Source organism: Pseudopodoces humilis, chromosome 5, assembly GCF_049639895.1.
Source record: "Pseudopodoces humilis isolate 2021_Gansu_Grassland_sample_001 chromosome 5, ASM4963989v1, whole genome shotgun sequence".
NCBI lineage: Eukaryota > Metazoa > Chordata > Aves > Passeriformes > Paridae > Pseudopodoces > Pseudopodoces humilis.
In genome coordinates, this window is record NC_142204.1 from 48800204 (window position 1) to 48827387 (window position 27184).

Sequence of the window (27184 nt, forward strand, 5' to 3'; positions counted from 1 at the left end):
AAGCAATTGCATTTCTGCAAAAAACAGCAGAAATTATAAAATAATATTTCATGGTCCTCAGACATATTGATTACATTTATGGAATTTGTGAAGAGAAAGGGAAGTTATGTTGTTAACAGAATGGAAGATGTGAAAAGTGTGAAGTGATATCAAAGATATTTCCAAATTTTCAATCCACAAAGTATGTGGTAGAGATTCTGAATTTACACTTACAGCTCTGTCATGATCAGTTAATATAATAATCAGAAAAAAATCCAAATTTTCCTGTTTATTTGGCCATTTTCATATCAGTACAACTGAAAGCATATGTGGTAAAATCTATTGCTGAACTGGTTCACAGTGGAATTGTGTTTGGCTCCCTACTTCCCTTAAACAGTGTCTGAAATTGGTTGTAAAACAAACTGAAAGTTTGTTTTGGTTGATTTTGGGGTTTTTTTGAAGGCCTGATTATCTTGCAAAATGTCCTGCTCTTCCTTTTCCAGAAAAGCCCTTCCCCATCCCAAACCTTCAGCTGTTGCTTAAGACTGTGACTCAAGAAGGAAGTTCAGAGGAGTATGACAAAATCAGTAACACACACTTAATTAAAATTGATCCAAGATATACGGTGAAGAATTTTATCTTAGGACAGCGGTGGTGTATTCCTATGCAATGACTGAGGGACTGGATCCTTTTGAAAGATGAAGTGCCTCTAATACAGCTTGTGTAGCCATTTAGACTTAATAAATCTCTAAGTAAAGTTTTATTTGAGTTTGGTTGGACTTACGTTAATTGAACAGAATTACTCTTCATTTCAACGTCACAATTCATTAAACACCCAAAAAAGGGGAAAATTATTTTGCACTACAATATTTCACTTCATCCCCTAAAGATAATCCAGCCATTGCAGGGAGTTGAAGAGGGGGATCCCACTTACGGAAAGGCAAACCACTCTGAAGAAGTGGGGCTTTGAAACACCATGTGAAACTGGGGAAAACAATTAGTACTTCCTACAAGATGTCTAGCCTGAGACTTGAGAAGCAGCTTCCCCTATCCTAGCTTAATTTTTCCTGAAATAAACATCAAACCAACAGGTTTTGAACACACCTATATAGTCTCTGCCAAGATGAAAAGTTAATAGATCCCAATGGGTACAGCCGTTTGATCAGTAAGGTTATTTTGTGCTTCACTCCACTGGGCTTTGCAAGTGTTCCTTTACTGAACCATGGCATAATTATTGCTTGCAGAAAAGAGTTTGTTCAGTTCCCAGCCTTGTCCTGACAACAGTCTGCAGGCCTGTGCTTTCACAGCTCAGCAGAATCTGTCCCATTGGAACAAGGCTAGTGACAGGCAGATGTAACCACAATATTGACCAGCCCTGCTTACATATCATCTAGATGGGCAATGTGCTGGTACAGTACTGGTACAGTTCCAAGAAGCTTCCCAAAGTAAAAGAATGACTGTGAGACAAATCCTGTTTCCCTGCTCACTTGCTCCTCACTTACTGCTTCAAGGTAGCTTCACAGCACAACCCTACTATGCCTTTTTGCCAAAGAATCCTCACTGTGTTCCTGTAGCTTTTGGTGCAGGGAAAACTGTTTGGGAACATTCACTGTCTCATGTACTGGCAGGACAACTCTATCAAAGTGAAGCAGCTTAGAGTGGTGGATTAAAACAAAACACACCAGGAAAACACACAGCTCAAGGGAAACTTTGTCTTTTACCAACCTGATTTACACCTTTGTTTCCTTAAACACATTACATTTACAATTATGTATACCCTCACCCCAGCATTCACCCAACATTTACCCTGGAGAGTATGGAAGTGTGTCTCTAGTAAGCAAGTGTTATTCCTCACAGTTCCTGGTCACATTTGTCACCTCCCCTTCAGCAGAGGTGTTGGGTGTTCCTGACCTTGGGGAACAGGTAGCGTGTCAACATGAAGAGAAACAATGGCTTCAAATATAGCATTGTTACTTTTTACTTTTTTTTTACTTTTTTTTTTGCTATGTTTCTTTCTTACAAATTCATGCAAGTTTTGGATTTTAAAATAAATTAGGAGTTGTGTCCTGATTATGTCTAAAATAGGCAGGTGAATTGGTCTGTGTTACATCTTGCTTCTCCACAACAACTGGCTCAGCTCACATGTCAATCTTTTAGACTGATACAGATAAGATGAGCTAACTAGAAGCAGCTTATTATATTATTTTAGATAAATAACTGTGGAATTTTTAAGTTAACCTTGATTTAAAATTAGGCATCTAAATTAGTACTCAATCCTGTAAGTTGCCACAGTAGTGCCAGAATATCTTTATGTATAGCTCTCCAAAAATCAGTTGCTCTGCTCAGCATTTCAGAGAGCATACTGACTTTGATGTGAAAGTATACATTCAGGATATTCTTGTGAGAACCACAAAAGTGACTAAATAATGTCAGTCTCCACTGATCTTATCATGGACCATGCTCTTAAATCACTCTCAGACTTTGAAAATTCATTTACATTTTGGATGTCCAAATTTGACAGATTTGTCCATGGCTGTGGAGGCAAAAGACCAAGTATCATTAAATTCTTTAGATACCAAATTGTAATTATAGGTTAGGAGGATAGAGGGCCATTATTAGGGTTTTTTTAGATCACTGGGTTTTATTTTCCTTTCCCTTGAGGACAAATTGCCTGCACTTAAAATCGAGTTTTTATGGTGGAGAGTTTAGTTGTGAATGAATATAGCTGTCTATACATCCATAAACATGGACTTAACATCTGTACATGCCATCATTAAAGTCACTATAGTTCTAAAAATTATTTAATAATCAAATATAAAATGGATCAGTGAAAGCAGTAAACTGCACAGTGAAAAAATGTGCTGTCATGCGAATATTGTTTGAATAGAGTCTTGCTCTGAATTAATCGGCAAAATTTCCACTGAACTCCACAGAAGATCTGTGTAAATAAGCAGTAAAAATCGTTTACTCATTTCTGTAGTACAAGTTTAATTTTATAGAACAGTGAAATCAAATCTTCTTTTCTCCTCAGAAAGCAGTTTATTAAGTTAATGGTCTAACTTAAACCCCGTTAGCTGTGGAGCAACACTATGGCTATAGAAGTACAATAGTTTAATTGTAATGTGGTCCAAATACAGAAGGCATTGAAATATCTTTTTAACCAACCAGTTCCTTCCACAAAAATACACTGCAGCTTCAATGACAATTAAAATACAAGCATTAAAATTGATTGTTAATGACTACACAGTTGAGCCCTGTTGTGCAGTTGCTGCTCTCACACGCACTCGCTCAACAGCCTGGTGCTGCCTGCCAGGCTTGGAGAGATTCTCGGGCCCTGCTCAGTGCTGCTGCCACCACTGCAAGGTCCTGCATCCTCTCCTGCAGTCCCTGAACCCAGGTTAGTTCCTGCCAGCTGGTTTTCCCCAACACTAAGAAGTAGAATAATCCCTAGAAGCGAGTAGTTAGTTGTCTCTCGCAGTACTCACCTGAGCTCCTCAGCCATAGCACGTGTGGCAGACATGACCACACAGCTGGAGGTCAGTAATGCCAAGAGAAGCAAGCACAGGGGTTTCACAGCTCCCTCTTCCCTTCCCGTGAAGGGTGGGGACAAAGTTTGCTTCTTAAGGAACCACTACAAAATTGCTTCTCTATTTGACTTTCAAAGGCTGTTATAGACAGGGCTTGCATAACACCACCCTCTTCTCACAAACACATTTTTTTGAAGCGAGGTGGAAAGTTTAAGTATTACTTTAACTGTTTAAAATTCTCAAAAATATATGAGAAAACCTTCCCCAGAAGCTATAGCATAATAATATTCATAATATATACATATCTAGACAAAATTAATACAAGATGAGATAACACTTTCATCACAGCAAGGAGACTCAAGAAAAGAACTTGAATATGGATCAAGGCTTTCTTTATTTAATAGGGGAACTCAGGTCTATGTTCTGTTGAAGATATGATTACCTCAGATTGAGATTAAAAAATTCTGTGGTCAGAATAGCCTCATATAATGCAATTAATTCCTCCAAATTAGGAATCACTAGAAATCGCACTAAGACCCCTAAGGTTTTTTATTATTATTATTCTTACAGTAGTAGCTATATACTAGAGCCTTAAAGGAGGTATGTTCACCTCTTTAAAGCCTAGTTTTAACACTGCTGTAAGTGCTATGGACATATTTGAATCTTCTTATTCAAATACTTTCAAATGTGGGAGCTTCATCCACAAATTTTGTTTGGAGAACAGCATTTTCTGTCACACTGTATTATTTTCTGTGTAATATTAAAGGATTTATCTAACCCTTCATGAGAGGCAAGTATTGGAGGACACCAGTAATGACAAATGAGCTACAATTAACATGGCATTTTCCTGGTTTAATTGTTCTTTAGTTACTTGAAAGCTACAAAAATATTTTGAAATTTCTCACAAACAAGTTTTTATTGCATTGCACAAAACCAAATGCAAGGAGGCAGAGGTTCAAGCAGCAGTTTACAATTTTTAGCAACAATACTGGGAAAAGTTAATAGTGCTTCTGATATCAGGCAAGCAAGGAAGAGATCCAATATACCAAAAGTTGTTCAGGGACAAAAACTTCTGACAGATAAAACACTTGGACATTGAAACAGAGATGCTTTCTTAAGTGCTGAAGATGTCACTGCTATCCTCACAGCATTGCAAAACTTAAAAAGAGATAGTAGGACATGCACTTGCCTTCCCCTGAGCTCTACTCCTGACAGGGACAGCCTAGCTCCCCACAGGGCTCTTGAAAATCTTAGATGGATTCAAAGGTCTACAAACAAGACAACATTCACAGAAGTTTATTTTCTTTTTCATGAGAAAACTTGTTTAAACCTCCAGCCAGAAAAATTCTGGCAAGTGATATAAAAGCCATCATGGAAGAGACCAGGAGGCAAAGGGCACAAAAAATTGAAGGCCTGGCCCTAGGGGAGAGGGGAGAGATGGGTTAGTCACACTCTTCTTGGTTGGGCAAGACATGTGAGCTTAGATATAATATCTAAAACATTCTGCTCAGCTCTTCCCTGTTTCTGTCTTCCACCTCAATAATTTCCATGAGAAGTGGCTGGTCAGGATTCTTTTTTCATCATCCTTGTGCCCTTCTACATCCTGCCATTCTTTTCCCTCACATCTAGACATGATTTCTTATTCTTTTGTATAAACAACACATTTTGCAAGGGGGTACAAACTATTGATCACAGAAGTCAGCTCCGTTCCAAAACTATGAACATTTCCTTTAATCACTTTTAGAGAAATAATTAAAGTACCACTATCGTATTATTTTCCTACTATATAAACCTTTTACCTAATAAACTCAGAGGGCTTTGTTATGGTGAATATTGTTATCTTTGGAAGACTTGGTAATAAATTTGGTATAGGAAAGTTTAGGAATAAAGCTTAGAAACACAGATTCTCCCTGAGTCTAGTTACTGACATCCTATGTTTTTCCCTTTATGATACCAAAAAATTTGAAAAAAAAAATACTATTTTCTCTCCTAGACCAGTTCAGCCCATATTTTGCTGATAGTTCCTGTAATGCATTGTGCAGTAGATATCAGGCCAAATGAAACCATACCAAGTTAAGATAAAAAAATTACAGCAAAGACTACTCTGGATTTTGCAAAGTTTACAGCCTTTTGAGATTTTCAAGCACATAATATCAGCCAAATGAAGACCCTGCTTCAGAAAGTATCTGGATCTTAGTCAAAGACAGCTAAGGTTGCACTGAAATGCTTTTTCTTTCAGGGAACAGTGATTTGAACGGAAGCTCAGCTCTTCCCTGACCGCAGGCCAGCGTGAATCCAGCCCCTGGGTCCCTTCCTATGGGAACACTAGGCAGAGAGACCCTTTTCAAAGGAGGTCAGCCTTTGAAACACGAGCTGGCCTTCAGCAACCAAGACTCCCTTCTCTTTTGCAGGCTTTGTGCACTCTCTATTAGAAAGCAATGCAATGAGTTATATTTTAATTCTCAACCGCGAAACGCCCTTAAAAGTCTCAAGTTGTTCCTGTTCTCACTAAAAGAGAGGAACTGAGCATGTTTGAGAGACACAACTGTCCCTCGGCCCCTCTTCCTCCTCATTTTCCATTTACAGTTAGTTCTGCTACCAGACAAAATCCATTTTTAGTGCATAAAAGTAATTTTGCTAATCACGAGTAGATCCCTGAGTGTTTCAGGGAAACTTTCTTTGGTCCAAAAGGATCCAATCTGCTGCACAATCACATGCAGCTTTCTGCCATTCCTCTGGAGTGCCACTACTCGCAGGAGAGGGAGAGCAGGGAATAGGCTTCTACTGTTGCCGAACTACTACTTCCATCGGAGAGCAGAAAAGCAGAGGGTGCCTGATGGACAGAATGCCCTCAAAGGGATAGAGGTCCCACAGTCTGGCCTAGGATCCAGACTCGTATCCAGCTGCTACAGTGAAAACTCCAACCCTAAATAAAGATAATCTTTCTTTCTTAGTCACATAAAGGGGAGCTGTTTAGTTAAGGCCCACATCATAAACACGTTGTGGTATCTGAACTGAGAATAGCACTTTTCCCTGCAAGAGCACCTCCTTTTTTTATGGAGGCTGATAGGTGAGAAAATGGAGAAGTTTTACATTTCACTTAAAATTGAGCGGCAGAGCTCTCTAAATCAATATTGGTGCTCTCAAATCTCAGACAAAAAAAATCTGTCAAAGGAAGACAACGACTGTATTCATCATTCTAGCCATCAAAGTTATTTTGATCAAGTCTGTGTGTATTTTTAATAACGATTTTCCTTCTCTCCCAAAGTCTTGTTATTCACTTGAAGGCAAAATTATACAAAAAGAGGAGCAACTTTCTGAAAAAGTGTAAGAACCTCTGAGACAAGATCAATCAGTATTTTGTCAACTCAGGATCTTGAAATATATGTGTGACAGATGGCACTAGGAGCATGGCTTTTCACAATACAAGTAGTGTTTAAATATTTATTTTAACAACATATAACAGTGGCAAGACTAAAAATCACAGTTTACTCTTTATTTGCCATCCTGAAGTTATTATTGTGAATATATATATATATATATATATATATATATATTCATGGCATTCATGTCCTGGTGTGAACAAATGGAAAAGACTTCCTCAGTGCTATGAAAAGCCTCAGAAAGAACTACATTTTGAACTTAACAATTCTGAAATACTCTCAAAGTGTTTCATATATCATCTAAGTCATGCTGAGATTTTCACAAGAAACCTCTGCAGAAACCACTTGGAATCACAAAGAGCAGAGAGCAAACGTTCTGACTAACAGCCTTGTCACACCAGGCTTGGAGCACTGCTCCCAGTGTTAAGCAGTGTTTTAAAACATTTAAAATTTTAAAATTCTAAGAAGTGTTGCTTAGAATTTATCAAAAGATAGATGTTCAGTTTAGAATACACACAAATAAAGCCTTTCCAAAACTGCAGTACTTTTGCCTACAGCACAAGCAAAGCTATTGATAAGGCACGTGTTCTGATGGAGGAACCGGCGCAATAGAAGACAACAACAAAAACAGCTACACACAGATCAGTGACATCATTATTTCAAACAGCATGACTGCGCTTAAAGGGTTGAAGCTGTTGGTCATGCATCGAGTAATTGTATTTATAGCTGCATTTATACACTGGTAATTCATATATGCATTTGTATATTTAATACGTAGTTGCTATTCTCTGAAATATGACTAAAATAAAAAAGAAATACCACAGGTTGTATCAGAAACTTTTTATCTAACTTTATAATTACTCAATATTCTATTGCATGATTTCACAATCATAAAATGTAGTTGTCTTGAAATGAAATTCTGCATAAAGTTCACTCAAGCTCTTTCAGATCAACAGTGGTGTAATGGAGATCAGAATCTGATCTGTAAGACTTAGACAGAAAATAGTTGCACCAACAGCTACCTCCTCACAGACTCTCAAAGGAAATGGGAAGTTTTTATATTGCTATATATGAGAATAAGGAGCACAGTTTGCTATTTAAAACATTTACACCACTTTGTGTATTTGCTAGGAACCTAAATTAAGAATAACATCATTAACCAAGAAGAAAAATAATTTTACATCCATTTGTGCTTATAAGAAAGCTTATAAATTTAAACCACTTCTCACATTTCTCAAATACTACATCAAAAGGGCAGTTTTTAGCTATAGTGCCATATAGATTTTAACCATAAATGCAACTGTATTTACTACGATAGTTAGAAAATAACAATATTTACTAGGGAGAAATGACAATGGCAAAATGACAGCAGAGAAAAAATACACATCATTCACTCTTTGAAGATGACTGCTCTAATATCCTGCTTCTTCTTCTTCTGTTCTTTATCAAAAGCCATTCTAATTAATTATCTCCTCAACGTTATATGAATGTTTTACATTTCTAGAAACAAACAGAAGAGTGGATTTTCCATTTCTGATTTCAGAGAGAAAAAAGCCAAAAAACAAAACAAAACCCTCGAATAAAATTTTGCAGATCAGAAATATATTTTTATGGACTCAAAAGAATAAATTTTCCCTTTACTGCAATGCCACCAAAACAGAGAGAGAAAAGTCTCCAAACTGTCTCCACTAGTATGCAAATAATGTCAAGTACATGTGACACATGATGTCAGGAATTCTATTTCATTTCTTACAGCTGAAGGAACAGAATATAGATGCTGCCACTACAATAGCATTTGAAGTGGAGATATACATACCTGCCCATACCAACTGTATTCCAGCATTGTAACCTCAGTGGACACCAAGTCTTAGAAAACTCGGAGCAAATTCGTGAATACCAACAGTTTCATGCAAGACAAAGCCGGTGACTATGCTGCTACTTTCCCTTTCGAGGGAGTGTGCTACACTCTACAACTTTTGCTTAGCCACCAGCACTGCTACAATCATAGCTTTGTTGAAGTGTTGTGCTCTTGCAGCTAAAACCTGTTGATAATGAACCTGAACCCATTATTTTGAGTCAATGAATTGAAAGAAATAGGGCAAAGAATGAAAGCCACAGGGCCAATTACCAGCATTCTTTGATGTATTACTTGCTAGCACCCACCAAATCACTTTGTGTCTTTGTCTTGATCCCCTCTGTTATTCATTAATTATTCTGGAAGGGTTAGAGTTCAGATAGCTAATTGCACAGACAGTCTTACTTGGTGGGGATTCTCCCTACACTGACACTTTCCCCAGCTGTGCCCAGCCACCTTGCATTATGCCAATTAATCCAATTCTTGGCATTTTTGTACAGTCCTCCAGGTTCTTTTAAAGCTTTGCCTAAAATGTTTTTCTTAAGCTTGTAAACAGAGACTGAAGAAGGTTTGTGAACTGGACAGATAATGTCTACAACTGACTTGTTCATTCTTTGTGGAGGTCACTGGCCCTAGTGACCCTCTTTTCCTCCCCCTATCCCTGTTGCTTTATTTACAAGCATGGTGTCTAGTACTCTTTTTGCATTTGTAGAAATAAGAATTATTTTACAATATTGAATTTTCATTTTCATTTTTTTCCCTGTCCTTACTCATTCTTCACTTTTTTCAGAAGTGGTCTTTGTTAAATTGAGAGGTAGATATCACTTTATATATTAAGAGACAATTTCTAGGAGAATAGTCTTCTAGTTAACAAAAGAAAAATACCATGTACAAAATTTTGTAACAAAGAAGGAATGAATTTTAATAAAGAGAATACAAAAAAGGGAAATAAAAGCTTCTATTCTTTGAGGTCAAAGCACAGGTTCCTGTTCACAAATTCAGAACTGCTGATGGGCTTCAAATTCCAGAAAAATGCAGCTTAGGACTCTTCATTTTCACCCAAGCAGGGGGAAAGATTATGTCTATTTCCGTGGTTTGGCCACTCATTTTATATTTGTTATTCTCCTGTACATATACCCATTTTCCTTCTCCTACAGCCCTAGAAAATTTGTAAGTTGGGAGCACAAATCAAAAGGGACAGTGTTAGGAGACCAAGCCTATTCACAATTAGATATACCCTAATTTTTATGCAGTTACACTGCAGGCAATTTTAGGTCCTCATAGACACTTCCATGTGTCTGGGAACTCTGTAATCAATGGCTTTACCTGAAAAGTTGAATTGTAAAGAAAAGAGGTAAAACTAGGTCCTCAGAGAGTACTATGAGATGAAGTATGCACAGACAAGAAGTCCTTTAAGAAAGCAGTCACTGAAATAATAAGGAAACAGCAGCCACAGAGAACACCCTCTAATTATTTTAAATTATTATTAACATTACCCAAGTAATTATCTAATTATGTAATTACTCTTTTTCAGAGATGCCAGTTAGCTAATAAAATTGTACTGGCGACCTTAAAGAGCATACTAAAAATTTATCCCAGGAATGTAATCTTCAAATTACCCTGAACAGATAATACAATGAGTTAAATGTGAATGCTGAAGTCCAAGGTAGGGAGAAAAAATAAGGTTTTGAAATAAATCTGTTTAAAAAAAATTAGCAGTGTTTTAGCACTTCAGGTGATCTGAATGCTAATCTCCATTTGTAGATAAGAGAAATCCAATATCCTTCAAGCAACCAGGTCAAAAGAACAGTTCAATAATTACAGGAGCCTTACATTAGAATCTGTAAAACACCCAGGAGCATAGGTTAGTTGAGGAAGATTAAAGAAAGAAAGTTTGTTTATAGATTTCATTTCTCTGCCACAAGAATCTAAATAAGCTTAAAATGGTGCCTCTTCCCCTGTACAAAGTCCAACAAGAAAGTTATTAATCACAGTTCTGTGTGACAACTTATACTTTGCTTATATATTCAGAACCACTCAAGCTCCATCTTCAGGTGAAGAATGTGAAAAATATTTGTTAGTCTAAACAAAATACAGCCTCTGACCACGCTCCATAGACTGACCTGTTGACTGGACTAATACAAAACTCATCATCCATGAATTCAGACTTAGTAAGCATTCCATTTAAACTTGGTTTTCATTAGCTCTTTTAGCATCAAAACTAAAAACCAGAGAAGTCTGTGAAGGAATTTATTTTTCATAGTTGTGTCCATGCAGAAAATATGGAACTTTCACACTCCATGACTTGACTTTTTCCACATTAAATATAGCCTGAGCATAAGGTTTTGCCTCATTAATATGTAATTCAGGTACAGCAGATATGAATTCATTTCTCTTCAAAGAACTGTAATTTTTAACATATGAAAATTAAGATAGTTTATACAAATAGGAGAATGCTATCTTACTCTAAAGCAGAAGAGATGGTGCAGAGTTGGGCTTGTGATACTATAGTCAAAATTTCAACAGACTAAAACATTCCCAAATAATCATTCCTTGAAAGAGAGATTTATGCTAAATCCATAAACCTCCAGAATTTGTTTTGTAAAATCCAGCCTCCAAATTCTGAATCCTTTGATAATGCTGAAAATATCACATAAATGGGGGAGCAACCATACATGGTGTTGCCAAGAGCTGTGCTGAGGAGCATTTCCACCAGGCAGAGGGTAGGAAGACCATGTTCCTCTGGCCTCTTAGCTCAGAATGCTGCTCACAGAAGACCAGACACATTCCAGCACGTGGCTGCTGTCTCCCAGTAGTTTCTTCTCTCTCACTTGAAAAATGTATCTGGCACAATTACTCACAATGCTGTTAAACTGGGGCAATATTTGCAGGGGCATCTGACCACACACCTCACTCAGCTGGAACCCATCACAGCATTTAAAGCTGAGATGAAATAACCTGTTCTGAGCGAGACAGTGGAGAATTTGCAGTTCCAGTGCACAAGATAGTTTCTATATGTCAGTTTTCTATACTTAAAAGTATAGAAATGCTTTTCTACACTAAAGAAGCCAATTAAATTTACTTTGTACACAGTCCAAATTTTTCAGGTAGATTACATTTTACAGGAACATTTCAGAACTTTCCAGAACCTCCAACCCCACTCATTTAAGTGATCCCCAGAGCCAAGAACAGCCATGTATTTCAGAGAAGTGAGAATTTTTTTGTCTCAGTTCCAACTATTTTTTTAATGCAGAATAGTAAAATATCAGCAACAGTATTTAAACCAACATACTACTTCAGTATCTGCATGAAATGATTACTGCTATCCTTTCCACCTTTTTTCTATACTGCTGGATTTGACACTGAAACTTTTAAAGTTTAAGATGTGCTTTCTGCCCCTAAGTCTTTTAAAGCTGTAAGGCCCTTAAGGAAGTGGTTCACTATGTCTGTATAATGTTTTGCACACTGGGGCACTGATCTGGTGGAACAAACCAGAACTATCCAATAACTTCTGACTACAACCTGTTTCAGTCACAGCAGAGGCTTCTGAAAATGCTCTGTTGCTGAGGTCAGTGTCAATTCCCTACAACTTCCACAGGAGCAGCCCAGTGCAAAGGTCTGTCAGAAGCCCCGTATCATGTGTGGTAGCTTAGTATGAAAAGTCTTCTAGATTCCTTCCTTCATGTCCAAATCTATATGAAATGTAAATTATTTTTTCCCTGAATAATCAGGAGGAACAGAAACTCATACTATCCCAGCTTACAGATTAATATTCAACTTCTACATCAGAACACTAATAAAAGGCCACCAAGAACCAAGACCTAAGCTGAATTTGCACTAGATATGGAATACAGCAGGGAACAGAAATAGGAGCTGATTGCCTACAAGAACAATTGATTTGAGGTTGAAAGAGTGCAAACAGCAAAAAAAAAACTGCTTAGAGAAAAAGTAGTTATTCTTAACTAGATTCTTAACTGTATGTAAAATATGTTGTCCAGGCAGACTTAAACCTGTGTGTCTGAACCCTATAAGAACCAAAATTAAACCAAAAACCACCTTTTTCCAAAATGGAAACAAGTTAGATCTCTTGTCAGTAATGTGATAAATAAAATACATAAAGGGTCCTACCAAACTACTTCTTAATTTCATTTAAAATGCTGCAGTCCAAGGCCAGCTGTGTGTTAAATACAGCAAGACTGATTCTGAAATTAGTCACATTAATTCATCTTTTTACTTCCAGTAACACAATTCAGAAATTGAGATTTTTCCCTGGAAATTGCATCTTATTTTAGATCCTCTCTCTATTCTAGTAAGCAAGATATCTTTTTTAAACAGTAAAAAAAGCCTATTGTTCTCGTTTTAAATTATTGGTATTGATTAGGAGCTGTGCCTAAATAATAAGTACAGAAATCAGCAGCAGCAGCAGCAGCATCAATATTATACATTTCCCATGAAATTTTCTGCACTGAACATGACTCCACTGAAGTAGATAAGGGACCTCAAGTGTTCAGATGAAAGATGTATCTATTTTCAGATGTGGAACATTGTAAGATTAGCAAAATAAAAAATACAAAGCCTGGTTCAAAATTCAACACACCAGTCAAAAGCATTGATTTGTTACACTACCTTAGAAACCTGTGGAGCAAAAATAGAAACAGAGGCACAGCCCCAAAATGAGTGTGGGCTGAAGAAGGATGATAAATAAAATATTGCTGTAGCGTCTCTTATCATGAGAATTTTACATACACACAGTATAATCTGAATGTTCCAGATGAACAACCTCTTCCATAAATAGTGAAACCTATAAGCTGCTGTTTCCTGTAGATTTCTCCTATATTTCCCTTAAAGGTTTCTCTCTCAAGACTCCAAGTTACGCAGTTTTGGATTATTTTTCATGATCACTGCCCTGCGCCTTCTAAGAGGTGATCACATCTCCTGCCAGAGGAGGAAGCTTTCAGCACACGGGCTCCTGAGCCGCGTAAACCTGAGCGTCCCCATTCATCTGCTGTCCTTGCTCGTTACTCTGTGGGCTCATTAAGAGTTACCTTTTCCCATTGCACAGTTTATGCTTTTTTCCTTAGGTGCCCATGGATTTCCATGACACCTCAAGGTAGTTCTATTGAACCTGGACTGCAGGATCAAAAACATTGAGATGGAAGGAAAGGAAGGTTTTTGAGGAGCAAACAGATGGCAACTGCCATCAAAACACGCCACATTTCTTTAGGAAGCTGTCCTAGAAATGATCAAATATTGCTGCCTTGGGAAAGTGATGGATGTCACTTTGAAAGTGAACTTCCTAGAACACTGCTTCACTCTGAAGCATATCCAAAAGGTTTTTATTTATTGAATACAGAACAACCCAAGGAAGCACTGACCCGTTAAGAGATAACAAGAAAATCTGGATTTCTACAGTATACCTCCTTATTAAAACAAAAATCAAATATAGTTATTGAATCTGAGTTTGCAGGAATTTTAGGAGGTTTTACCCAAAATCCAAAACTCTCAACTGATTTCAGAGAAGTTACAAAGTCAAAATGGTATCCTTTGAATCCTAGAAAAACTACATGTTGCATCTACAATGGTATAAAGACGAGACAATACAGAAGGAACAATGCTCTTGCTCTTTCAGTAAATATTATTTTTTAAAAATATTGTATTTTCTCATAATGTGAAGAGTTCCTGTGAAATAACTCTCCAATTTTAATATTGACTGAAAGGTAAAAAACAGATATGATAGGGAATATAACTTCTTTTGGTTTAATATATAGTAAATAGCACATATCAGAGGTAGAAAAGGATTTAGGCAAGGGCATGTACAGGAGAAAAAATCTGATGCAGTAAAACTAATATTAAAAATACTGGAGGGGAAAAAAAGAAATATAAAAACCTCTTGAAAATCAGACCTGAATCAGTCTACACTAAAGTGGATTTCAAGCAGGTGAGCAGAAGCTCCAATCTTTCTTTTAAGTTTCTGAAGTCTTATGATTTTCTTGAATTATACCATCCTGTATGATCTAGTTTCTGACTAATATCTAATAATTGAAAATGCAGTGACTTGCATACTGAAAGACATTGAATTAAAAATGTATATTGTATTGATTGAAATCTTGAAGAACACCATTTTATATTTCACCTGGGCACATTCCCTTTTCAGTGAGTATTTCAGAAATACTTTCTCAAAGAACACACATTATGAACTTAAGAGCCACAAAGTAATCCACTGAACTGAAGCACTGCAGACTGCCAACATTGGCAGCAAGGAAGCTGCATAAACTAATATGATTATATTTAGAGGAACACCATGCAGCTATAAAGAAAATCCACATTTATCTTCCAACTGTGAAAAAAGCAATTCTAGAAAAAATAATTGGGAGTGTACTTCAGGTTAAGTAGATTAATATTATTGACATTTTGGAGAGTGTTGGTATTACTGATGAAAAGAAGAAATTATATATTCACCTGTTTTCTATATAATTTGGCACTCACTAATTAACTGCAATCATGGAGGCTGCATTTCCCAGTCGTAAAGGCATTTTTGGGAATATCAGCTTAATGTGCCTCATCTAAGCTCCTGATCTAGCACAAATGTAATAAATAGTGTATCACAACTACCTCAACAGCAATCATAGGCTGCTTGTCTCTTTGATTACCAGGTGCTTATTTCTGCAATGAAACTGTTGATCCATTATGAATAGCAAGAAATTAGACTCTTAGGGAGCAAGCATTTGGGAGCACTAGTTCAGTGCTCATATGCATATTTATGGTGTTATATTCAGTGGAGTGACAATGGACCACTCCTCACAGCTTTTGACCTTTGTATACACTTCCACACATACATATAGAATATCTTTTAAGCAGGTATATCTATACTTACAGGGAGTCATAAGTATATTTATATATTAAATATACCAAATCATCAGGGGGAAAGGGGCTGAAAAGAACATACTCCTTATACTAGATTCTCTTTTTATTTTTAAGAATAAAGTCCACTTATGCCTCATTTACCCCAAGTCTCTGTTCCACAGATAAGGTTTTTAGTATGTTGGTTTTTTTTTAATCAATGGGCATAATGCAGAAGATTTTTCTATCTGCAGCAGATCATCACATTTTTAGAAGCAATACCATTACTATCACAAGAGTGGCCCATTAACTGGAGCACAGCAGTGAGGGAATCACTTCTGAAATGTCATCAGCAGTTCTTTTGGTAGAAACTGTACTTAAAATAGCCCTGTACACGCTGAGGCCTGACTTGATATAAAGATTTCAAATAAGAGCACAGAAAAGGTTCATGGATTTGTTTGGGGGTTTTTCGCTTTACATGTGTTCAATTTTATTCAAAAAGACACAGGGCTCTAAAGAGCTGAATTCCCCTTAAGTTTTATTGCCTATGATCTAAAATAATACCTTCCATAGCATGTTTTTTTAATAACATTTTAAGTAGAAATCAGTGGAGTGTCTGGTCAGACCAAGTCTCTTGGAAGTATCACTGCCTGGAATGTTTTCAAAATATTTACACAACTATTTTTCTGTCTGAACACAAAATGATTCTTCATGTAACCCTAAAAATTCTGCTTTTGTAGACTGAAAGTAAAGCCCAATAAAGTAAAAAAGCCATCAGTGGGTTTTGAAATTGGTCCTAGGTGTTTTGGCTTGCAGGTGGCCATCCTTAGCCAGCCTGCAGGAAAGTGATATTTGTTTTACAGCAGAACTACTGTAGAAAATTTTTACATTATGGATACTCCAGATAGTTAACACACATCTAATATGAAATATTTTGTGTTAGATATCAGAAGACATCAAATTACCAATTCATCTTGTCCTGCTTCTAACACTGGTCAATGTAAGATGAGCACAATGTCAGGCAGGTCATAAAAGTTGTCTGTATCACTATCCTGAAAGATGCTTTGGCTTCTCACAGTCATTTGTAGAGCAGTATTTGTTGTAATCCTGCTGTGAAAGAATGAAATGCACATTACTGACTTGAAGGGGAGAAAAGACTTCATGCTTCACTTGTCTACAAGTGGATTCAGTCTCTAGAGGAAGATCATCTGGGTTGCAAGGAGAATAGCTCAGTGGTTACTTGTTACACAAAGACATTAAAGACTCAGGTGCAATTTTCTGCCTGAACTTGAGTCCCTGGATAATTTTGAGCATTCATCACAACTGAAATTCATCTCTAAGAGGAAGTTTTCTAGTCTACATTATGAAAAAGTCTGTCTTTTGGACAATAGCAAAAGAAAGGATCTCCAAAAAGTGAATTACTTTCTGATACCCTGGGAGACTTCATATAAAAGCAGGAATTTTTTTCTTCTTTTTTTTTTTTTTTTTTTTCCTCCTCTTACCTCTGGACATGCTCCACTCTTTTTCCACTCTTTTGGTTCACGACAGGAGACTTGGGCAACTAACTTTAATTAGATGCCTATTATTTACATGACTTAAAAGCTGGATCCATTTAGGATAGGTAGGCATTTATGGAAGCTAAACCTTATACTATGAGGAAATGAATTTGTGTCCCTGCATCTTAAATTTTTACCTGCAACGTGTGACACCTTCCTTACAATTGGACTGTGGGGGGTGAAATATTACAATTTATATGATATTGTCAAAATGTCAGTGGAGACCAGAAAATTGCTTAACACAAATATATAGAAAAGGATGCTGGAGTCAATGACCCCCCGCCCTCAAAAGGTATGAATTGAATGCTTGTATTCAAATCTTGTTGGCATTTTTACTAACTGAAGAAAAAAATCTAGAGAGAGAAGTAATCTTGGAGTTTGAATGAACTAGATGATTCTTCAAGAACTATGTATTAAATATATTTTAACTATCAATATTATCACTATGACACGAAATCCACATTTTCAATAGTACAAAGTGGATGACATTGCTTATTTGTATTCAGTTCCATTGAATTTTTCAAGGCGAAATTCTCACTAAGGCATTTGGAGGTTGTAGTAGCAACATTTTTTTTCATTCTCTCTGTGTTAGATAACATAGCTTATCTCAAGACTTAATGCAATCTATTTTTTAATTATTCACACCCTTTATTCTGTAACTATAGTCTGCCTCTTTCAATATGAAAAAGGCAGGACACGGTCCAATTATTAATGATCCAGATATGAACAAAAAGTGGAGTTTGTTCTTTAGAAATATATCTATTATTTGTAACAGCACTAATGAAAGTTGTAAGCTTATATTTATCATGTAGTCCAACCTAGTATTAGTTTCATGATCTTTTTCCAGGAAAAAAATATTAAAAAATAGCAAAACCTTTTGTTTGCTTTAGAAAGCAGTTCGGTTTTCTTCTGCATAAGGAAGTGACTGCAACTACAGTTGTGTCAACGCACCTCACAAAGTTACCAGCCCTTCATGGAGCCACTTTCAGTCTGAGCTTGCAAGGTCTATGAATGTAACAAACTCTGAAGTCAATCAATATAAAATATTAATGGAAAAATTTGCAAGTAAATAAACAAAGCTTTGTCTGTGCATTTGTCTGAAATCACAGTACAAGAGTTTAGAATCAAATATCTCACTTTGGGACCAGATTTGCTACCATTGCTAGTTAGACATTTTGGTCAAATTACTGGTTTAGACTATCTTCAATGTTCATATGATAGAAAATATTTCAATATAAAAAAATAATTAATTGTTGTCAAAATTTTTCCTCTTTAATGTAAAGAGAGTGGTGGAAATGCAGTATTTCAAGCTGTTTCCACTTTGCTCTGCTATTTTCAGTGTTGCTTTCCCTAATTTTTCATCCCTTCTTTGCTTTTTTCCCAAGTTTTGATCCCTTTTCTTGTTTACTCTGACTTCCAGAATTACCTCTGATCATTTTGTCTCCTCTCAAGCACCCTTATTTTCCCGTTATTTTTGTGTATTTTTCAACAAGATAAAGTTCCAAAATGATTCCTGCATTCTGGTTTCCATCCAGCTTGATCTCAAACGATTGATTATAGCAGTCCCAAGGGTATAATAGTGAACATGCTCTATAGGTATGGTCAAAGGCAGAGCCTGTAATTCCCAATGCATAAAACGCAGAAAAATAGACAAAACTTGGAGAAATTCTTCATTAACTGCAAACAAGTCAGTGGCCATTTTTCTTTTCATTTCTTTGACGTTTGAAAAAATTCACCATTTGTGTCTTTGAATGAATGTACAAATAAATGTACTTGATCAGGGATCTGATATCAAAGGGATCACCTTTGTCCTGTGAGGTCTTTGTCTTTATTTTCCGCCATAAGCAATTAATCCACCATTGTGTGCATATCTTATGAGATGTTTTGCTTTAAAAGCACAGTCATTGAAAAAGTACTCAAATTCAAAACATCACCTAAAACTACAGTGATCTGCAAAAGGCTAAATGGAAGATTTGGAGCAAAATAGCTCCTGGGTTAGAATCTTGTATGCTGTATTAGCCTTGAGCAAAATTTTACAGTGCAGGTACTTAACCTACAAGGAAAATTTCGTAATGGGAATACTCAGAAACCTGTGGCTATAACCAATACTATTGGGCCCCAGTATAATATTTCATTTACATTTCTTACAAAGCAATTTTTGTCAATCTTGCTGCATGAATGAAAAATCTCATCCCATAGTCTCCAATTCACTACCCTCATGAACTCATAAAAAGGTCTTTTAACCACTGCTGTGATTTTCAAGTGGAAATAATAAAATGGCAAGAGTTAAATATTAATATTCAGTTCTTACACTGTGTCTTTCTTTGATACCAATTACAACTTGAACTTCACCTAACTCAAAAAGACTGCAGACTTCTCTCAATTAGCAGTAATAGGATTAATACATAGCTTTGGAATTGAAGATTTAAATAGCAAAAAAAAAAAAAAAAAACTTGGCAAATGTACACTACATGTACCAAATTAATCTCAAAATAAATATGCAGCCTTGGGTGAAATAAGTGGAATGTGGAATGTTAGAGAAGTGGGGGTTATTGTGTTTTTTCTGCTCTCTTGACAACCTCTGGATGTAGCATTGCTTTGAAAACTATGATGGCTGTAGAATAACAGTACCTTTTCTTCCTTGTGTTTATGGGCACTAGAGAGTTGCTGCCATTAGCAACAGGTTTTCTCCTTTGTAGAGCAGCAAAGCTACTTCTGTTTATTACACTTTTCTTCATTACCAATTTCTATAGTTAGCAGCTTTGTGAATTTTAAGCAACCTCACAGATTCAAATTATTGCATTCAAATAGCTGGCTCCTGAGAAAGGATAAAATATTAGGTGAAAAATGTTAGGTGGACAAAAGTAGTTCCATGCTACAGAAATGAACAGGCAACTGAATTTGTGGAAGATAATTCCTTGTGGTTCTTTATTCATGTTGAGTTGTTTGTGGTTTATTTTGTATTTGCATTTGATGGGCAATGATTGTCTTCATTTTCCTTGCATTTTGAATAACTACCTCTAGGTCATACATGATACAATGGCCCAAGCTGATGACTCTGTTTTTAGGTGTATATTTGACTTCTGAAAAAAAAATTGTAATATCCTAAAATTCCCTGTCAAATCAAAAAATGCTAATGTCAGTTATAAAGAGCTGTTTATATTGTTTTCTCAGAGGAAAATATGAAATATTGAACCATGTTTTACTGATCAAAGCTCATCCAGCAGAACATTTGAAGTGTAACTAAACCAATAGAGAACCAGCTGTGAGTCAGAACAGATGGAAGTGACAAGTTCAGGTTTTTATTTTCTTCCAACTAGTGGAGAAATCAAGACCAAGGTTAACCACAGGTTTCTGTTGACAATAACCATGTTCTTCATTTCTGGAAAATGCACTTCAGGAAATACCAGAGAATGACTAAAAGCTCCTTTTCAAAATAGTACAGGGAGACACTACAGAGATTTTAAATGAGGACCAGTTGCTGCATTTTGCAAAAGTCTGGCCCTAGAATAATGACTGATCACAAAAAAAGAAGAGTATTACCTTCCTGGGTAAAGTTGATCAACAAGGAAGATTGATCTATATTTAAGTTCACTAAGAAAAAAATTTCCTGGGAGTGAATATAGCAGCAATCATTATGAGGAAAGACAGAGTAGTCAAGATCACAACAGAGATCAACGAGTGTTTAGAAGAAGGATGGCAATAAAAAGAGCAGAAACACCATGATGGGAAAAGTGTGAGATTTCTTAAATCCTATTGGTGTCAGCCTCTCTTGTTTTGCTGGACTTGCAGGTAATCCCAGACAAATCACAACATCTTGACACTATTGCAATCATACTTCAGTTTGATTTCAACTACCTGTAAAGGCTATCTGGAGCTTCCATGCACTTCAATATGTTTGCCTCTCACTCCAACAAAAGAAATTAACCCAAAACCAATTGATCTATACATTTTAAGGATTCAATCTTCTATTTGTAGCTCAAACTTTTAATGTTCTTCCTCTGAAAAAAATATTACTTTCCCAAGTTTTGAAGCACTGGTCTCCACAAGTTCTAGACCTTTTCTCAGAAAGAAATAATGTATGGAAGCCAATTCAGTTATAGTATAATACAGCTATTGTCTAACCTCATCTTGTTTGGTGCTGCTCAGAAAAGAGACAGGATCATCTGCCTCATGGTAAATACATAGTGAACTTTGAGAGATGGTTGGAAATAATCTTGAAAAAATGTATGAGATGCATTGCCACTGTTGCAGAGCTAGTAAATGGCAGCTGAGATAAGCAAAATTCTCCCTTTACACAGATGGATTACAACATAGCCCAGAGGTCTCCAGCATAGCCAAAATAAAAATCTCACTAAATTATTCCTAGAGTTTTATTTAAAATTTGCCTAATTTCCTCTTTATAAAGCAGAGAATCACCTAATAACATTTTCTGATCTGTCCAGATACAGAAACGACCAAGACGTTAAAAATATGGACTGTAGAAGTTGATCTGGACAGAATTGAAACAAATAAATTGCACTTTGATGAGGACCAGAGAAGGATGGGATGAGTGTACAGGCTCTAGCCATTTAGAGATGGTTGTCATTCTTTATGAAGATTAAGGACTTGTAGCTTTGCATTCCTATATTAATCCAAAGGCCAGCCATTGTACAAGCTGCCAGAGTATAGACTTCCAGACACTGCACTTTTGATCAGAGCCTTGGGCAAAATAAACTCCCATTCTACACTGCACTTTTCTGGCTTTACTCTGTTAATATTACACGGCAGATATACAAAACTGACTTCAAATTTCTCTAGAAAACATTTGAGAACAAAAAGTACAATAATGAGCACAGCTGAAGAGGACTCTCTTATGCAGCCAGTAGTCAGTTTACATGTATATTGAAAGAAAATAACTATAGGAATCATATTAAAACTAAGAAACTCTTATAGTAAAAGGCAGGAGTCATGCACATATGATTTGCTTAAGATCTACATGTTTAAAAGCAAATGAAGACCCACAGAATAGTGCATGAGGGATTTTTTTATATGTTGAATTAAAAACAAATAATCCTGATTTTTCTAGGGAGGTAAGGGAACCATAAACATTACAGGGAATTTTAGCTTAGTATCCAGTGATTTACATAATTTTTTATAAAATTCAGTGTTGGTTTAAAGTCAAAAGTAGATCAACCATTGTTAAAATTATAACTTTTCCCCTCTTATGTCCGGGTCTGATCCATGTCATCAGATTCTCACTTCTATGACTAATATAAAATTCAGACACAATTTTCCATTAAAAAGGAAACTATTTCTGCCATGTCTTCTTCCCTTATTTTTTAACTCAGTGACAATTCTGATATCCAAAGTGGCAACTAATTGCCTTGACAATTAAATGGTATTGCCACAGCACAGCCTTTATGCATTTGTCCTAATAAATGTCAGATGAAGCTCAACTGCTCACTTCAGCAGATGCTAATTTAAACTGAATACTACCAGCTATTCAGAGAGAGAAAATTTTTGCTTTAAATAAGATTAATCTCAGAAATTAAGCATGGGATTCCCTCTTATAAAAAAGGCCATTGGTTATTCATTAAATCTGAATTACTGGTTTAACAAACACTTGTATAAGAATCATTAATATTATCTGTTATGTAATTACTAATGCAGTGTATAATACTTAATATCTCAACAGTCAGGTCTCTTCAAAATTCAATTACTATAGCCCTTGTCATCGAGACTAGCACTGCTCCCTCAAAGCTCCTTTTTTCCCTAGTGACCCTTCAGCTTGACTACTTCTTCCTTGGCTGCCATTTGTCAGTTCAGGAATAGTATGACTGTCAAGTCAAGTGTAGATTTATATTGGAATCGTAACTCCCATCATGGTCCTCACTTTTCCACTGAAGTCAGTAGGAAGCTGGGAATCCTGTTATGCTTTTAATCCTGGGCCAGCATTTCAAAAAATACTGATCTTCTTTGCAAGATTGTGGAGCTTCTCTTTGCTGCAGGTGACAAGAAACTGAGTCTCCTTTCATTAACACTGGAAAAGCCTGAACAGCCTCAAGGTAGCGACAGCAGCATTGGCAGCACTATTCTTTACTTTATAATTGTAAAATCTTTGTTAATTCTGTTCATACTCTTCATGAAAAAAAAAAAGCTTATCTCTTGCAAATGGGTTCCTCCTCTATTTGCACCACCCATTTTGAAATACACATTAAGCAGCACATGGTTGTCAAAGGAAAAGTTTTACAGGACCCTCTCAAGCTATAATTTTATTCATAAAATTGACACAGGTAGGAATGGTGGTGGATGCTGAGCCCAGAAGTCATGGAAGAGTTCATGTTTTTGTCATTGAAGCCGTTGACAGCCAGAAGAATTCAGCTGTTTGCAAAATGTTGATTACGAACTGTCCCAGGACCCTGTAACTTTCAAGCCTCACTGAGGGGCAGCATTCATAGGCATAGGCTAAAACTGTGCCAGGGACTGTCCTAACAGTAGGACTGCCTGGACGTGCCCTAGGCATAGTTAAATGTACAGGAGTGGATAGACAGCTCACTACTGTTCAGGGTTCTGAGCTGAGAATAAATACATGGGAAGAAATCAGGACATGCTGTGATTAAGCCATGACTAGCTCCCTTCTTACATCTGTCTTCCACACTTTGCCTCCCTCATATCAAGAATCACATCAGACTTTAAAAAGAACCACCTGTACAGTAGACTGTTTCAAGCCTTTAAAAGATTGTTACCTGTAATTCTAATTTTGAAACAAAAATCAAATTTTGATTCAGCTCTAATGCTTTCTTCTGCTACTGAAGGCAATGGACCTGTTGAACTTACTCTTTGAGTCGCAGTGACATCAGTGATTTCCATACCACAGGAATCATCACACAAAAGTGGGTTAATAGCTGTGCTCAGATGTGCAGAGGTGTGTGCAAGAATAGACATAGCAAAAATAAAAATGTCTAAAAAACAAAAAAAATCATGAGGTATGTGGGAGAAAGAATAGAGACTGTGGACTTTAAACACTGTAAGGTTAAAAAGATGAAGTCTGTGACGTTTGAAAAGAGAAAAAAAGAAGATATATTATGAAAGTCTACAAAATAATGAGTGAGCCTGAGGATCTTACACAGATCTCTGTATTTATTTCCCACTTACTCATCTCTTTCGGTCTCCATTCTGCTCCTCCTCTTTCTAGATCTTCCAAAATGTATTTTGCTCTTTCTCCCAGTTCCCTTTTCCCTCTTATTTATGAACCCCTTCACATAATTTTCAACCCTTCCTCTTTTCTATATACTTGTTCTCATGGTAGAAATAGTGATATAATATCTAAGTATTTTCTTAATATTCATAAATGTAAGTATTATTTTTAAAAATAAAAATATTATAGTGCATAGAACTAAAAAGTAAGATATTTTAACTGACTGCCATGAAACAATCTGCAGACACAGACAGCCCTGCTGCTACAAACTGCTTCAGCAGAAAGTCTAGGAAGACTTAAAGCATAACAACTTCAATTACTTTACTTGTGGTAATTTAACATAAAATTAAATTTTAACCCTCAAGCATCATCTCATAAGTTAATTCAAAATGGAATCAAGAGGTTTTGAGAATTCTACACTTTCTCTGAAGCAAATAACATAGAGGTGGAATTTATTTGACTGTGTTTATGACAAAATGCAGATGCTTACATCCAAGCTAATTATCTAGACTTATTTTTCAGTCAACAGGGAGAAAAATATCACTTTGAGGGTGCAATCCATCTTACTTCAAAGTACATATTTAAAATAAGCCAGATAAATTGGATCTTAAATGGGTCCACTTGCCCCACTGGCTACAAAAATTGCTAAAGCATCTAGTTCAGATGCAGACACCTGTTTCATAGATAGGTAAAAGCCCAGTGAAGGTATTCTGAAACAGATTATGAAGCTTTATGGACAGCTGATCTATTCTAGCTTAAGTATCCTTGTGCTTCTGTGGGCTGCTACTACATCATTTACACAGCAGTTGTGGCCTGGAGCAAAGCCCTAGAATGGTATTAGAGAGCCTATGGAGGCAGGTGGGATATATACACCGATCTGAAATGGTTCTCCTTGGGCGCAGAGTGCATTTTTGGGCTTTTAAATGATATATTTTTTGCAGGAGTAGTAAGACACCGCTGTTCTCCCTTTCATAGTGTCTCCTAATCCTTCAAATTATATGCCTATCCACCAAAAAAACTGTATCAGTTTAAGAAAGGGTTTGCATTATTGTATGAAGTGCGGGAGTTGATGCAATCACATTGCTGCAATCAAGAGAGTACATCTAAAAAAGAAGCTGGAAAGATGCCAGTGCAACAGACACTGGGCAAATTAAACTCCCTAGATGGGGGATACAAGCACAGGGCATTAAAGGTATTTGTGACTTTCAGAGTACTTTAAAAAGCCATGACTTCCTTCCTAGGAATGTCTGGACTGGACCTGTTCCGTCTTTAAATACAAAATTTTCCCGCAGAAAGGTTTCAAAAGAGAAAGTATGAAAATTAAGTCCCAGCAACCTAAAACAATTATTTCCAAAAAAAATGCAGCCATTTACAGGCAGAAATATTTGTGAGAAGCTTTTCTTCAAGCTTCCTGAGTGCCCCAGGAAACTGCAACAATATTATTCTTCCCAACCACTCATTGAGAAAATAGTAGTAGAGTGGGGACTTCAAAGTGGCCAACTGGCAGACTCTTACACAGAGCTTTTCCCAGTATATGCAGTAAATCATTGGTCTTAAGTAATTACTCATTACTCAGGTGCCTGAGCTCAGCTTCCAATCACTGTCCATGATATACCTTTGCTGTGTATATTGGAGAGCATGTTCTCAATGTTTTGGTATCTCTTAGCTGTTGAGAGGTGTTTCTGCAAGTTGCCTTTAAATTCTGTTTTACACTAGTTAAACAGATAATGCTCCCAAAATCTTTCATGGTAATTTATATCTTTTTTTATACTTTAATGATTTACTGGTCTCTGGCTAGTCCTCACCTTCCTACCAGCTTCCTACTGGACCTGTGGTAGTATGAATTTACACAGCATCCAGCAATGGTCAGCCCCAAACACACAGCTAAATCAGTATCCCTAGTCCTACTCAATGATTATTTACTTATTTATATACATTTTTAATGTGGAAATCTTTATTTTTTTACTGCAATGTTGCTCATTTCTAATTGATCGAGGTCTCTGCCTCGTGTCTTTGACAAAGTTATAGGTTTCAAGCATAAAGAACTCCAAGAAGAAAAGAGTAAATGGCCTCAAGTTGCTCCAGGGAAGATTTAGATTTGGTATCAGGACAAATTTCTTTGCAGAAAGTGTTGTCATGCACTGGAAAACACTGCCCAGGGAAGTGGCAAAGTCACCATTCCTGGAGGTATCTAGAAAAGGTGTAAATGTCGTACTTAGGCACAGGGTTTTGTGGTGGACTTGGCAGTGTTAGGTTAACAGTAGACTTGATGTTCTCTAAGGTCCTTTCCATCCTAAACTGTTCTATTCTATTCTATTCTATTCTATTCTATTCTATTCTATTCTATTCTATTCTATTCTATTCTATTCTATTCTACTCTATTCTATTCTATTCCATTCCATTCCATTCCATTCCATTCCATTCCATTCCATTCCATTTTATTCTATCTTGTTAGTTTAAGTGATTGCTTGAAAAAAAAAGATACTAAAATTTCCACCAAAACTAATATTTGACAAAAACTGCTCCTAGAGAAAACAAATTTTCCTTCAAAGGGTGTTCCTATTCAGTATTTAAGGTGAACTTTCACTAATATAGTGGAACATTCCTGAGGAAAGGGCAGCAAGGTATAAACTTTTACCCAGTGACTGATGGATGACATTCCTCATAACATTGACTTTCACCTTATCAGGCAACAGAGTTCAAGAGCACAAGCCACTTTTTGAGTTAAAAATGGCATCCTACTTTCATCTGGGTTTTCTTTCAAAACCTCCAATCAGGATGTTTGCTAAAGCCAAAGCTTCTTACTTTATAGAGCTTACAAATACTGCAGAGGAAAATCTGGTGGCTCTTTTACTGCCTTGGGT

At 36.4% G+C, this 27184-nt stretch overlaps 1 protein-coding gene across 2 annotated transcripts in view; it reads right to left on the reverse strand.

Moving 5' to 3' along the window:
- Positions 1-3545, reverse strand: part of TFEC (transcription factor EC) — a 66093-nt gene extending 62548 nt beyond the window's left edge. For both annotated transcript variants that reach the window (XM_014248846.2, XM_088055490.1), the window contains exon 1: positions 3465-3545. The gene's annotated coding sequence lies outside the window, so the exon portion shown is untranslated. The remainder of the gene's footprint in view (positions 1-3464) is intronic.
- Positions 3546-27184: the final 23639 nt, after the last annotated feature.